This window comes from Tachypleus tridentatus, chromosome 7 (genome assembly GCF_004210375.1).
Source record: "Tachypleus tridentatus isolate NWPU-2018 chromosome 7, ASM421037v1, whole genome shotgun sequence".
Taxonomy (NCBI): domain Eukaryota; kingdom Metazoa; phylum Arthropoda; class Merostomata; order Xiphosura; family Limulidae; genus Tachypleus; species Tachypleus tridentatus.
Window position 1 is genome coordinate 181,392,652 of NC_134831.1, and position 16,222 is coordinate 181,408,873.

At 37.4% G+C, this 16,222-nt stretch overlaps 1 protein-coding gene across 1 annotated transcript in view; it reads right to left on the bottom strand.

The window, feature by feature from the left end:
• LOC143257391 (uncharacterized) overlaps positions 1-8,909 on the bottom strand; it is a 144,034-nt gene extending 135,125 nt beyond the window's left edge. Inside the window, exon 1 of the mRNA XM_076515982.1 lies at positions 8,735-8,909. The gene's annotated coding sequence lies outside the window, so the exon portion shown is untranslated. The remainder of the gene's footprint in view (positions 1-8,734) is intronic.
• Positions 8,910-16,222: the final 7,313 nt, after the last annotated feature.

The window sequence follows — 16,222 nt, forward strand, 5'->3', positions numbered from 1 at the left end:
TTAACGCCATTTTAAAAGTTAAAAAACATTTCATTACACTTACGTTATGGGAGTTTTTTTTTTATCAGAAATACACTTAAATGCTTTGCAATCTGTTGCTAATTAAAACAACAAACTCAATATTTTTCGCAGACAGCATATCATGCGATATGCATATACGACGTAAAATATCCAGAAAACGGAAAAACAGAGCAATAATTTACAGGTTTATATAATAACGACAAGGTTAATATATATATTTTTTTTGCAATGCAGACAAGTGTAGATATCGCCGCCAAGGTCTAAGCCTAATTATTCGGCTCCAACCAATTTCCCTATCTGACTCTGTTAGGTCATGCTTCTCCGTAGCTGACAAGTCAGAAGAGGCCTCCAAGGGGCAATTTATAAATTATTGCATTTGTGGCATACCAAGATCTCCCAAGCTTCATGCCTTTAGGCCCACACCCTACTGTTCAGTCTTGCTAACCTTACCATCTCACGCGCTAGCGGCGGTCATGTGACTGGGCTACCGGACAACAAGTGACCTGCATGCATAATGATTTCGTGGGGAGGGGAGGGGAACAAAAATAAAAAAAAACAACTTTGTCCTTATCACCATTCGGCTGCCGCAGATTAATCAAAAGCACGTTGTCAGGGCCTGGACATAAACGTACAAGATAAAGAAGGAGACAGACTTTAAAATTACAGCTCGTATCTTCTAACCTCTAATCCCTATCCATGCTGGGCCCTACGTCAGCGAATAAAAAAAAGATCATCACAGTGGTTGAAAGGGCAAGAATGTTATCCCTACTTACCGATTATATATATATATATATTTTATAGTACCCCAAAGTACCCAACAGTTGTGTTGATTTAATCCACAAATAACGGAATAATATTACTCTGAAACAATGTACTCAAACAGTTCGAATTTCAAAGCCAAATGGTTTCCGAGCCAGCCTAAGCCAAGAGAATTCGTATCAAACGTAATTAATCTATTGTTGTTTGTATATGCCAGGTATTGTCTCCTGTAAGTTGATGTTGAAGTAACTCATTAATCTATTGTTGAATGTATTGTTTTAACGCTACAGGAACATATGCCAGGCATTGTCTTCTGTAAGCTGATATTTAAGCACTTAGTACTATTATTTTGTGTGTGTGTGTGTGTGAAGTTCAGAGAGTTTTATCTCATAAAGATATAAATAAGTATATAAATAAAACCGATAGCTGGTGAAAAAATTTAAAACTCAAACCTTTAAGAATATGAGACTTCACCTACACGAACGTATCAAAGTCTCACGAATAAATAACTACAAATACACATAATAAAATCAAATATCACATCATTTGTCAACAAGATATCAAAAGAATGTGTTTTCGTTTGGTATATTCCATACAATCTATATATATATATATGCACGCGCAGAGTTTTGGGTGATTAACAAATTCAAGCAGAACTACACGAAAGCAATCGACGGCCCATCCATAATTGCGAAGCCAGTCAACATTATCTACCGCCAGCTCTTGGGTCCCCTTGATAGAGAAGGAGGATACGAATTCGTATAACGTGCTAATGGCTCCAAATTGCAGTGAGCGTTTTTGCGGCAATAAAAAACAAACCGGAAGTCCTCTGCTTCAAAATGTGGCACATTGACTACAAGGCCCCAATATGGCCTCAAATATATATGTATTTTTATGTGTGTTGACGGTGAATTAAAACAAACAAACAAGAATAACTGTTAAAGAGCCTGCGATAGTTTATTTCATTAAATCATATATAAGTAAAAGTAGTTTGGTGATCATCTCCGTATTATCATCGAATTTCTTTATCGAACAACAAATTTATTTCTCGCGAGAGCTTACATTTTAATATATGCGTGTGTGTTAGCTAATAATGGAAAAGGTTTGATTTGCTTGTAAATTTGTGCAAAGCTACACGAGGACTATCTACGCTAGCCGTACCTAATTTAGCAGTGTAAGACTAGAGGAAAAACAGTTATCATCCACCGCCAACTGTGAGGCTACTCTTTTACCAGTGAATAATGAGATTACCGTCACATTATAACGCCCCCACGGCTGAAAGGGCGAGCCTGTTTGATGTGACGGGGATTCGAACTAGCAACCCTGAGATTACGAGACAAGTGCTCTAACCACCTGACTATGCTGGGCTCGCGACTCATGGACAGGACCATAAACTTCATAATATATTCTAGCAAAGACCTGCAAAACATTTACGAATTAATCAGTATGTTTACTGCAACAGTACCTCTTTAATTATACACAGGTTTAGTTTAGTTTGTTTTGAATTTCGCGCAAAGCTACACGAGGGCTATCTGCGCTATTCATCCCTAATTTAGCAGTGTAAGACTAGAGAAAAGGCAACTAGTCATCACCGCCCACCGCCAACTCTTAGGCTACTCTTTTTCCAACGAATAATGGGATTGACCGTCACAGTATAACGCCCCCACGGCTGAAAGAGTGAGCATGTTTGGTGTCACGGGGTTCGAACCTGCAAATGGAAACTGCGAGTTGAGTTCCCTAACCACTTGGCTATGCTGGGTCCTCTTTATTCTGTTAGTTTCTTGCATTGGAATATTTTGGTACAATATAAAATAGTAGCGCCTCTAGCGGTGACAACAGGCAGGTGGATAGCCTTCTCCCTTTTAACCTTAGCCCTCCAAACATCTACCCTAGAAATAGGGAGGTGGTGCAGTATCCAAACATAATAAATAGTCTTAACTGTCTTATACTCGCGATAGTATTTTCAATTTAATATATATATATATATATCATGTTAATTATTAGGAATGGGGAGTTCAAGTACCTCCTACCAGCAAGTAACGATTATTGATGGAGATGCGACGGTATACCAAATTTAAAAAGACTCAGTCTCAGAAATATTCTCGAAGACTTTTTAGGGTGGGTGTGTAATTCGTTATTCTGTTAAGCATGAAGCTACACAATAGACTACTTGTGCTGTGCCTAACACGGGTCTCGGAACTCGGATTTTAACGTTATAAGCCTATAGACTTACCGCTGTGTCATTGGAGGGGGTAATTTGTTATTGAGTACTTAAAAAAGTCGAAAGTAACTATGACAAATGTGTGCTAGTGGTGAATCGTGACATGCGCAAAGTGATATAAAGTGCGTGCAGTTTGCCAGAAATTTTGGGTCATGCATACAGTCGTTCATTCTATAAAGTGTCCAGTTAATGTAACTAATCACAAAGTTCCGATCGAATGAACATGTGTGGGGGACCAGGAGGTTCAGTCCAGTGTTAATTTGACCATTTGTATGCCCTGTCTGATAGGGCCTTCCCATCGTGTGGTCGGCGAAAAAATAGTGGCTTGAAAAACTAGATAAACAATTGTTAAGTGGCCCATCTGTTATGTATTCATAACGAGGGACATATTTACGGCATCAAGGTAGGTGAGCCCAGTTAACAAGCAGCGCACCACCTTTTTCACACCCGCACTAATCAGGGGGTAATGGACACTAATCATCCCCCGCTGTTGCAGTAATGTGTGAACGCTGCTATTGTGGGTTTAGGGAGCCGATATCCGCTAGTAGAGGCTATGTGAGCCATCATTTGGTGCAGTACTTGAAGCTCTGACGAATTTACAAGGTTCTCCGCCACAAGTCATTAGTGTCACGAACAGGAACCCAATAAATGAAAGTATCTGGTTCGTGACCAATGAAATATTCCCCTGTTAGAAAGGTTTAAATATTACTTACCTAAAAGAAACACCTTTCTCTAACTATCTAGCAAGAAATAGAGAGAACAGGGAACCACACGTGCACGAAAGATTTCGCCTGAGGATAGGCCCTTAAATCAGTCTTAGAGACGCGTGTTATGATCAGTAAATGTTTTCAAAGCCTATGAAATAATATATACACCAAATGCTCATAACTTTATATCTGACTTCCCTGTGTTATCTATGGCCAAGTACAATCGTGTTCCATCGGGTCTATGCAAAATTTTCATTTTATAGATGTTTCGGAAGTTTGTTTGGCGTTGAGCACACAAAGATATTCAATAGGTCATCTGTGGTCTGCCCACCACGGGTATCAAAATCCAGTTTTTAGTGGTGTGAGTCCGCATACATGCCGTTGTGTAACTGAAGGGGGTGACGACCTAAGTACTAAATTTACATTAACCCTTATTTAAAAGGGTTTTCTGTTATAGAAGAAACGACAATAATTCGTCTTTAGAGGCTTAAACAAAAGAAATAGCTCAAAAATGACGCACGCGCGCACACACGCGCACATATAACTGCAACATTTCTTAAAAGGATTTCAGTCCTTAAGGTTTAATACGAAAATGTTCTATGACCACTATGTACAAGTAAAGAGAAACCTAAAAAAAGTAACCAAACAAAGCACATGTTAAAATCACAGATATCAGCTCCAGAAAAACATTATAAACAAGATGGCAGGGATGTCATTTATATTACCCTATATAATAGCTCACGCACACAGTGTACTAGAACATCACGAATAAATTAAACTGAGCTGTGATTGGATAGTTATATATTGCTATATGTTAATTACTGATACAAATGCCATTTCTACAATATTGTTTGGATTGTTTTTCAAAGTTTGATATTACCCATTCCAATCTTTAGACTTTTTTTAAAAGTTTTTCTTTATTTGTTTTTGTCTTTTTAATACAGTATTTCAATAGACATAAGACGGTTGTATATATAACCAACTTCTGAATACAATAAGGTTCCAACTATAATATTTATATTTATCTATTGGCTGGTAATTCCTATTTTACTCTGTATTTAAGTTTTTGAAAGTAGTGTGAAATTCTGTAATAAAGCCAACTTCAAGGGGTAATAACAATAACCCTCGTTTACACTGGAATTATTGTATTTTAATTACTACTAGTTGTTCATAATACTTATAAAATCAGATAGATTGTTTGAAACTATGTGACTTTAGTGAAACTAGTTGTCAACATTATTTTGTTTATGGGTTGTCGTGTAATATACAAAGAACTTGAAGTAAGAGGTTTTGTTTTTTTTGGAATTTCGCACAAAGCTACTCGAGGGCTATCTGTGCTAGCCGTCCCTAATTTAGCAGTGTAAGACTAGAGGGAAGGCAGCTAGTCATCACCACCCACCGCCAACTCTTGGGCTACTCTTTTACCAACGAATAGTGGGATTGACCGTCACATTATACGCCCCCACGGCTGGGAGGGCGAGCATGTTTAGCGCGACACGGGCGCGAACCCGCGACCATCGGATTACGAGTCGCACGCCTTACGCGCTTGGCCATGCCAGGCCAGAAGTAAGAGGAAATTCAAACATTTTACTACAATATTTACAGAACTTGTAACTCAGTAATTACAGAGATATTGTTATAAAATTAAACACTGTATAGTAATGTAAAATTATGATGACCTATTGAGGAAAAATTTGAAAGTACAATTTCGACGAACAGTTTTCCTACACAGGATGTACTATCATCTGCCTCGTATGTTATAACAATACATTTGGTTTCCAATATTTCTATTGTATTTTTCATCGCGAACTTTAAATTAAAGCTGTAAACACGTTATTTAAAATGAAAAAAGAGAAAACACCAAATAAGATGAATATTTGACTATTACCAATAAGTTGAAACGTCTACAAGTTTTTTTATCTTTGTCACTGTTTTCCTCTTTTAAATAGAAGTTAGGTCCGGCATGGCCAAGTGGTAAGGGCGCTTGTCTCGTAATGTGAAGGTCACGGGCTCGTATTCTCGTCACACCAAACATGCTCACCCTTTCAGCCGTGGTACGTTATAATGTACGGTCAATCCCATTATTCGTTAGCAAAATAGTAGCCCAAGAGTTGGCGAGGGGTGATGATAACTAGCTGTCTTTCCTCTAGTTTTACACTGCTAAATTAGGGACGGCTAGCGCAGATAGCCCTCGTGTAGCTTTTCTTGAAATTTAAAACAAACACACAAAAACATAATTAGAAGTTAAGTAATAACACTCAAGATTTATGGTTAAATTATTGAAGTTAAAGACTTATCGTTAAGTATGTGGCTCCTCTTCAATAAAAACTTAAGTTTAAAGAGAATCTTCGTGAATTTAGTGTTGAAGAAATTATTCATATTTCTGAGAGACTGGTGTTTCAAAGTTATATAGTTATAAATATTCAAGTTTGGATGGAGGCAAGGAAAGATACAGTCACCAAACTAGATCTCTGAGTTGCTCAATCTTTCATCAAGAATTTGGATGAAGATAAGGAAAGATACGGTCACCAAACTAGATCTTTGAGTTGCTCAATCTTTCATTAAGAATTAAGATGGAGATAAGGAAAGATACGGTCACCAAACCAAAACTCTGAATTGTTCTATCTAAAGCTCAAATCAATTTATCACAAATAAATGTAAACATCTAGAGAAGCATGGTCATATGAACGTGGTTCGCTGGAGCTTTCTTTGAATTTTCGGCCAGTCTGTGATACATAATATATTATATTTTACTTTACTCTTTCAGGCTTCTTCCAGTTATGAATTTTTCTCATTTGACATGATTACCGAGCAGGGCCGCATATTATAGAGTTCAAGGTTCGAGTAACTTTCATTTGTAGGTAGGCGCCTTATAAAAGTGACAACCAATCCGATTATTCAATTCAAAGATCCGGACGAAGCTCTTGTGATGACAGATAGTGCTAACTTTTTGTCTCTCCTTCTGGTGAGTAGCTAAAAATTAGGGATGGTTCCCTAAAGGTCTCTGACCTGAATATTTAGCCATCAGTGATGGAGTTGAAAGTATCCACTCTGATGTAACCACACGAAAATTGTTATAAAACTTTCTATGGCTTATATCATTCAATACAGCATTGACATCAGACTAACCTTCTACGACCTTATTGATATACAATTTTAAAACAATGTGAACCTTTTTCAGGCTCCTTCCCCGTGTGTCAGTGATGAGATTAAAGGACTAACAAAGCTAAGATTCGGGGTTCGATTTCCCGCAATAGACGAAGTATAGAGAGACCGTTGCGTAACATTTGTATAAACAACGACACAAAAACAAACGAACAAGTGAAGCAAATATAAAGCATTATTTTTAATCGCCCAGCTGGTTGTGTTCGGGCAAATAATGAAGCCAGCCAGACGTGGCTCATCGAGTCTGTTCTAGCTTCCTATACCATGTGAACAGCTTGTTTAATTAACTCGTTTACATATTACTGTTTCTGTTGAAAGCGGAAACCCTTTACGGGCGTCGTATGTTAATGATAAGCAATGGGTGTCATTTGGTTTACGTTCTTGTAACGGCGTATAATAACACGAAGCTTAAAATGTTTAACAGCGACGCTAAGAATGTATTCCGTATGTATCTTTATCACCGCTTCGTGTTACAAAACATAAGCCTGGTTTACACGTTCACCGCTGTACTTCCTTCTTAGACTCGTTACTTTGAGTGTTTTCTCTTCGTTGGTGTCCCAGTGTCAGTAGATAAATCCTTCTCCAATTCCCACATCAGTATTACTGTGGTCGAGGTTAATGAAGTGAGCCCATGAAGCCCCTCAAGGTTACATTTCGCTGAGAATGCACCACTTGAAACCCTTTGAAGTAACCTCCGAGTGACCAAGATTCGACTTCTGAGCTCTAACCTCTATAACTGGCCAGAGCATAATGTTTATGGCGCCACCTAATGTTTCTCTCATTTACAAAACTTCTGACAAACTCGAACAGATGAAATTTGATCTTTCTTTTGTTATTTTGAATACTCAGATGGATATTTTTCGATTATTTGACTGCTCTAAAACTAAATTCCATCAAAGCGATGTTTAAATCCACTCACCTCAGACTTTCGTAACGAATTTACCCTGACTGGTGTCTTTATCGTTTCATAATCAAAGGTTTATGCTGTAATTATTACGTGTATTTCAATTTTATTCCCATAGTTCCATGTCCACTTTTAAGTCCAAAATATGGGTCTTATTTTCACTACAATTTGCTATCAAAAAGATATTTGTTTATTATATATATCTTTACGGATCATTTTACTGATTTAAAGAAATTTAAACATTAATGTGGTAAAAGCAAAAGCTACGTAACAGAATTTAAAAATAAAACATTAGGCCTAGTCCGGTTAATTTCGATAGTCAGATACAAAAAAGAAAAAAAGCTCTACGTTATATCGTTGTCTAACTTTAAAATTCTAATATCACTTTAGTGAGAAAAATGTATAGTTATTTACAAAAAAAAAAAAAAGTCTGAAATATACCAAAGTAAAAGCACTAAATAATGACATCTTTTAAAGTTAGGTCTTTCTAGTTTTCTCCCGTCTACCCTAGCGAGTACGAAGGTGGCTCAGCCTACGACTGTAGGCCTATAACGTTAAAAAAAGGTTTAGATACTTTGCGCTTAAAGCTGTAAATACGGGCTCAGTTAGACGTGATGAACAAAGATTAGATAGTATATCATGTAGCTTTGAGCTTTAAATAAAATGAAACCTGTCTGATTTATCTTTAACGAAAAGGTGCCATTTCTTGGGATCAGGTTATAACACGCAACGCTAATACCTATATACATCATTACACAACCTCTAATCAACGTTGTAAAAATGTCCCCTCCGTCAGCACTTTCCAATAAGCCTACATTCTTTCTTAAATAAGGATACTAAAATTTTACCCAGTATTCTAAGCGAAGAATAACTGGTGATATGTATAATTACATCTTTTGATTTGTAATCATTATATCTCTAAACGCAAACTAAAGTTCTATTAATTTTATTACTTACTGTCAACAAAGCACTGCCTCGACAACTTGAAACTTATCTTTTACCATGTCAGGTTTCTTTGGGTCTCTCATGCTGTCGAAATGAAGTAAAGTCTACAATGTTGGGGAAAAACATACAAAATCTAAAAACATTTAAAAATTACATTTGTGTTTAAACGAATTTAATTTTGTCATATATCACTCGATTATCACGAAACGTCCCGTGAGCCGCCATCTTGAATACACAGAGAGTAGGTGACCACTAGGGACCGTTAAACTGCAGAACACAAGCAGTAAAATAGGGTTATGTATTACAATATTCGAAGGGAATATTTAATTTTGAGTTAGAAGACTAAAAAGTTAAAGCTGAAAATTGTGTCTATTTTATTTCGCTATTTATCACACTTTTTGTATGAATAACGGCTAAAATAGGCCTAATATCTGTAACAAAATTCATATGAACTGCTGTCGTTTTTTGGTTGTTTTCGCTTTTTGTACAAATTTTTCTTAATTTGTTTTTCTCCTTAAACTCACTGCTCGAGGGATTTTTCTTTAATTCTGAGATTTCCTTTAATGGGATTGGAAAAAACAATGTAACATATTGTCTTTAAAAATACAGTAAAATAACTCGAAATTATTAATAATATGGAGCAGTCTTTCTCGTAAGGAAATATTTCTCGATTGCATTGTTATCATAAGGTTTATTATACTGAATTTTATTAACCATTTATTCAAGCCTTTTCCTACACAATAGAAATTCAGGCTTAACGTGTCTGCTTAAGAATATTACGCAGATATAAATCTTGTCAACTCTGTGATAAATTATGTTTTGTTTGTTCATCTACTCCAAATTAACCCACTTCTTGGAAATATTACATTACTTCTTTAACCCTTTCCATTTAGAACACATATAACTGGATATGCATAGCCTAGTGGTTGGTGTTCCGAACGACGAATTAGAGTTCCATGGTTCGAGTTGTGATATCGCTGAATATGTTTCACACTTTTAACTCTGGAGTGTTATAATTGTCGCATTACATCCCAAAAATCCTCATCATATAACTGTGTAGGCAGTGAACCCTACTAAATGTTTAGACTCCTTTCAGCCAGTAGACATAAATTAGAGGTGGCCATTTCTGAAAGTTCGGGTCGCTTAGCAAATGTGTTGCACAAGATGCTGTACAAATAGAGTTTGTTTTGTAGCAAAGCCACATTGAATTATCTGTAGTGCCCACGGGGGTTATCGAGCCCCGGAATTTAGCGTTGTAAGACCGTAGACATAACGCTGTTCCACTGGAAGACCCACCCAAAGTGGAAAGACCAGATACTTAAAAAAAGTAATTCCACATTATCTGACAATCGTACTGTGATGAGAATCTCCAGTTAAAGGGAGAAAAGTCCATGCTTTTGTTGGCACTACGCTCCTTCAGAATGTAAATAAATATATATATAATAGAGCTTGTATCAGAACTTTTCGATAATTATTAAAGAAGATAAAGACCCGCAATCTGAGGGGCACGGGTTTGAATTCTCGTCACACCAAACATGCTCGCCCTTTCAGCCGTGGGGGCGTTATCATGTGACGGTCAAACCCACTATTTGTTGGTGAAAAAATAACACAAAAGTTGGCGGTGGATGGTGATGACTAGCTACCTTTCCTCTAGTCTTACACTGCTGAATTAGAGAAAGCTAGCACAGATAGCCCTGGTGTAGCTTTATACGAACGTCCAAACAAATCAAGCCAAACTTCTACCTCTGTCTCGTTGTCATCGTAGAGTACCTACTACCAGACTTAATCTGATATTTGCAGCCGCAACTAGATGCCGCGTCATTGCACAAATGATTATTCAAATACTCATAAGGCCAGTCTGTATTCCAGAAGCCCATTGAAACGGATTTCACTCACAGTGAAGTACAAGTGATATCAAAGACGCATGTAGAGGACCAACAACCCATTAAGCAATTATCTTTAAAACGATAAGTCGTGCTGTACCCGAAACCGGCTAACAGGCATATAGATGTTTATGGAAAACTGAATCAGATACAATTAGTTTCATAAAGAAACATGATATATATATGGCGATGGTAGAAATATCGTTGGGTTAGGATAAGTATTGGAATGGGTGCTGACCTCTACAGGCGATGAAATGATATGATTAATGCCACACATTTCAAAAAGTTTGTATTGAAAATGCTCGACTTCATGTGCTATTCTGGTCAATACATTATTTGAAGAAGTGGAGTGACCTTCCCTCCCAAGATTTCAACCCCATTGACCATTCTTATTCTTCATTATTTATAATTTTTTTCGTGTAAGGTTTTTATTACATAGAATAGAATCTTATTTTTCAAGATCTCTCAAGAAGTTTATTAATTGGACGTAAGATAAAAAGTTTCAGGATAATGTAAGGTCTTTATCAAACGACGTAGGATACAATTTTTCAGGAGAATCTAATAACGTTATACAGATAAAAATTTATCCTTTTTGGAAACATATGACCTTCCATTTAAAACGGTATATTTTTTGAGGAGGAAGAATCTGTTGTTTAGAAAAAAATTGGCTATACATATTTCAGTGAAACGTCTTAATACAAAAACCTCTATCATTGACACCTATACCGTTACAGTAGAGACTGATAGAAACAGTTTTAATCCTTGCCACATCCAGCGCATAGCCAAGTAGTTAAGGCACTCGACTCGTAATCCGAAGGTTGCGGGTTCGAATCCCCGTCGCACCAAACATGTTCGCCTTTGCAGCTGTTGGGGCGTTATAATGTGACTGTCAATCCAACTAGTTGTTGATAAAACAGTAGCCCAAGAGTTGGCGTTGGGTGCTGGTGACAAGCTGCCTTCCCTCTAATTTATCACTAGTACATTATGGACGGCCAGTGCAGTTAGACGTCGCGTAGCTTCACGCGAAATTCAAAACATTCCGTAAATTTTTCTTTACTTGAACGGAGGGATCCACTCTGGCGAAAAATTAAAAAAGAAAACTCGATGTTACAAAAATGCCCCTGTAGGATTGGCAAACCTACCTATTCGTGCATTATAACGGTTAGAACTGCGAATATTCATGAATTACCATCTTAATCACACGTCAAGGGAAAAAAATCGGAAAGGTAGACTCATCTAAGTAACTACGAACTCCAATTCGGGTTAGACAGCTAACTGTGTTGTATGGAAGGTCTACAGGTTAATTTACTTTGCGGGTCGTCATAAACCGTTTGCATTAATTTGTCAAGTAAGCACAAGTTCTAATTTCCAGCTGTGAATTGGTAGTATGTCTAATCAAACAACGCGCAAAATGTTGCTTTGACATTGATCTTGCGAAAGTACTCCATCATCTTTAGGTTAGAGTCCTGTGTGTGTGTTACAGACAAGGGTGGGGCGTGTCGACTTGAACTCAATTATCTCCAGTGTTAACTCTACACTCCCTACTTAAACGCATTCCATTTTGATAAGGCAGCGGCTTAACGAAGAACGACTAATGGCAAATCTTGAGTTCTGTTCGAGTGTTACTGTACTCCCCCCCCCCAGAAAAAACAACAACAAGAGGCAGGATATTCCAAAATGCAAACTCAGCTTGAATTGTTTCTTGGACGCAATACAGATTGCCCCTGTCTCAGAAAGAATCGTCGCTCAAAGTAATGTATAAAGCTACAACTGAGAAAGGAGTCACACCTCGAGATGCTACTTGAGATTTCAGACAACTGCAACCTGAGAAAGAAGTCACACCTTGAAATGCTACTTGAGACTTCTGACAGCTCCGATCTGAGAAAGAAGTCACACCTCGAGATGCTACTTGAGACTTTAGACAGCTCTAATCTAAGAAAGGAGTCACATCTCGAGATACTGCTTGAGACTTCAGACAGCTCCAGTCTGAGAAAGGAGTCACACCTCTAGATTCTACTTGGAAAGATTTTTCAGTCACCTCATACACGAGCATCTTCTACGGCACACAAAATATTCAAGCAAGCCTTGGTTATGAAAAATACAAACATTTATTCAGAGAAATCGATAAAATCTTGTGTGTTTCTAACAATAAATACATTTGTCAATTGAGCCTTAGACGCAAAAGAAATATAAGAAAAATTGTAGAATTGTTTCGAGTGGCGGCAGGATATTCCAAAATACAAACGGCTACATCATACACACACATAAAGCTAAAAACAGAGAAATGATACTGTATTAGATGTAATCAGTATTGAACCAAACAATAAATCTGGCATGGTCATGACATCTGGTCAAGGTTATCAAAACCTTAGTAAATGTTAAAAAAAAGATGTAACGATCTATCTTTAATAGTAATTTGTATTATAACACTAATGTTATACTAGACGTACCAGGTTTCAAATAGAGACACGTGACTTCACAAGTATGTCAAGGTCAGAGAGAAAACAAGAAGAACAACAATGATAATAAAGCTGAGAAAGGCTTAACAGACTATTAAACTACCGAGTTTGATTCCCGAATAAAAGTAGAGACGTAGGTCAACGACCGGACGGACGAACATCACAAGGCGGTTAACACTCAGTCTACTCCAAGCCTAAGAAAGCTAAACATAAATAAAACATTTTATTACTTTAAAGTTCGGACATGACGTGGCTATTTTGCATTAATTAAAGACTGTGGCCTTTAATCTCTTTCTTCTATGCGAAAGGACCAATCCAGTATCAGCTTAAAAAGAAAAAGGAAGACAACCTTGCACTTTCATTCTACATCTTAAGGCGTATGCTGGATACCAGGCACCGAGTTGATGAGAACCACCCCCATATAAATGTTTTTTTTTTTGCTATTTACGATTTACGAAGCCACTATTTAAATATGTGTTATTTATGTATTTATCTAGCTCTGTCGTGTTCTGCAGACAGTAGTACTAACACATAATGAGTTCGTTACGTCATTTATTATTCTTTTTCATCCATCGCCGTTGGAGTCAGTTTTCATTCCCGTTCTAAATCTAAACAGCAAAGTCTAATGCTCTGCAATTCAAAGAAAGAATAATGTACTTAGTCTTTGTTTCAAAGACAAGTCAGTACAGTAGCCAGCAAAAACGAGCGATTACCTATCTTCCCACGGTTTTGGAACGTTCACTGACTACCCCCACACACATGTATGCGTTTTTAATTTTTGAACTTATTCGAGACAAACTCCTTTGTTAATTATATTATTTAAAACATTTCCTTCCTTTCTGATATTTCTCTCCCCCCCCCCGTCGGACAGTACTAAGTTTACGGATTTACGACGTTAAAATTCGAGGATCGATTTCCACACGGTGGACACGGCAGTTAACGCCATGTGGCTTTGCTTTATAACGAACAAACGAGTGAACCTTTCAAAGGTACACCTTTCGTAGTTCTGTGGTAGGTTTGAGGGTTTATAACGCTGATATTTAGGGTTTGATCCTCTGAGATGAACACACTTAAAATGCCCCACTGTGCGAAATTACGCACAAGTTCAAAACGAGAAGTTCAAAGTTATGATTATTGACACATTATAAGTATTGATAACATTGCGTTTCTTTAATACATTGTCATCAATAGTCTATTTTTTATATCAATTTTCAAAGATAAAAAAATATATAAATAGTTCCTTCTGCGTCAGATGATGAGGTAGTAAATTGAAAGCAACTCACAACAAGAAAACTAATATGTAAACGTTAACGTATCTTTACTATGCAAGGCTTAGTGTTCGCGAAAATTCGCGAGTCATAAATAGGCTTAACAATTTAGAACATGGCGACTATCTATTAGAATAAATTGTAGACTTCGACTATTAGAAGGGCGACGAATGTCATAGAGGCTCTGAACTATTTTTTTTGTAGTTTAAGCACAAAGCTACACAATAGGATATCTGTGCTTTGTCCATAACGGGTATCGAAGGCCGATTTCTAGTGTTGTAAGTCCGCAGACATACCCGCTGTCTGGGTGGTTATGTGGTCTGGTAACTGAGCACAGCATATTAAAAATAGATATTGAACTACGCTATTATTCGTTTACTGTTTGGCCTGAGTTTCGGAGTCTTCAACCCCCATCAGTAACTCCGAGCAAACAAATGAGACTAGGTTTTCTAATGTGATAGAGCGCGTGTTATATCTATGATGGTCAGGTTTGACTATTCCTCACCACAGTAAATCTTTGTTAATATTGTATCCGAATAATACGTAGCATTGATGTATTCTTTTAAATTAATCAGCCAGTAAGATGTTTAAACTGTTAAAAATAAATACCAGTCAAATCTACCATTCATCAATCATCACAGAATAACAATGGTACCACGTTTAGTACCACCACTCGTAACACCTGAGCACATGAAACGGACTTACTTTGTTTGACAAACAAAAGAACGTCAAGCCAGAGAAATCAAAACAGAGACAGAACACGAGTTACCGCATTATGCTCAAAGTGGCACTGCTTTAGGTGTTTAGTTTTTCCCGCTATTTGGCCATGATCCGCTAAAATATGAGTTGCACTACTTCGGTTAGTCCTATGGCTACTGTAAATTTGGGGAGAAAATTGGTGCTCTTTTATTTCAGGGTTCTTTCAACCCCCTTTTAAATGGCAATAAGGTTTTGTTATTGTTTTCTGCACAACACTAGAAAATATCAGTGTACAATTTAGTTCAGGATATACGCGTAAAACAAGAAATAAACGAGCTTTACTTGATTGTTTGCTTGTGTTAAATTTCGCGCAAAGCTACACGAGAGCTATCTGTGCTAGGCGTCCTTAATTTAGCAGTGTAAGACTAGAGGGAAGGTAGCTTGTCATCACCACCCACCGCCAACTGTTGGGCTGATCGTTTACAACGACTAATGAGGTTGATCGTACATTATAACGCCCCCAGCAGCTGAAAGGACTAGCATGTTTGGTGGAACAGGGATTCGAATCCGCTAGCCTCAGTTTAGGAGTCGAGTGCCTTAATCCACCAGGCCATGCCGGGGTCCGAGAAGAGAAGAAAAGACTAACATACGGGAAAGAACAAAACAAGAAACATATCTCAAGACAACTGGTCCTGAGATACGTTTTTACTTAAAGTGGGTTTCTCGTCATTACGAAAGATAAGGTGCGTAAATTACCCTTTTTGTCGTGAAAAAATAAAAAAATAAATTTTACGACGTGTGCTAGCGTTTTTATGGATCTCTCTGTTAGGTTGTAGCTGTTGTTTTATTACATTGAAAAGTCAAACACTCACACACACTGCTAGGCATGACAAAAAAAAGCTAATATCTATACAATTTATAATTCATTAAAAATCGTATATTTTAGCCCTCGTATTGCTGTTTCCATACAGTTACATACTCGTACTATATTAGGTATTATTTTTCACGTTGTTATGCACGCACCCTAAAATAATTACCAAACGAAGGTTAAAATATTAATTTTTCGGTGTCAAGTGCATGGGGGGCCCAGCATGACCAAGTGTGTTAGGGCGTTCGACTCGTAATCTGAGGGTCGCGGGTTCTAATCCCGGTTGCACCAAATATGCTCGCCCTTTCAGCCGTGGGGGCGTT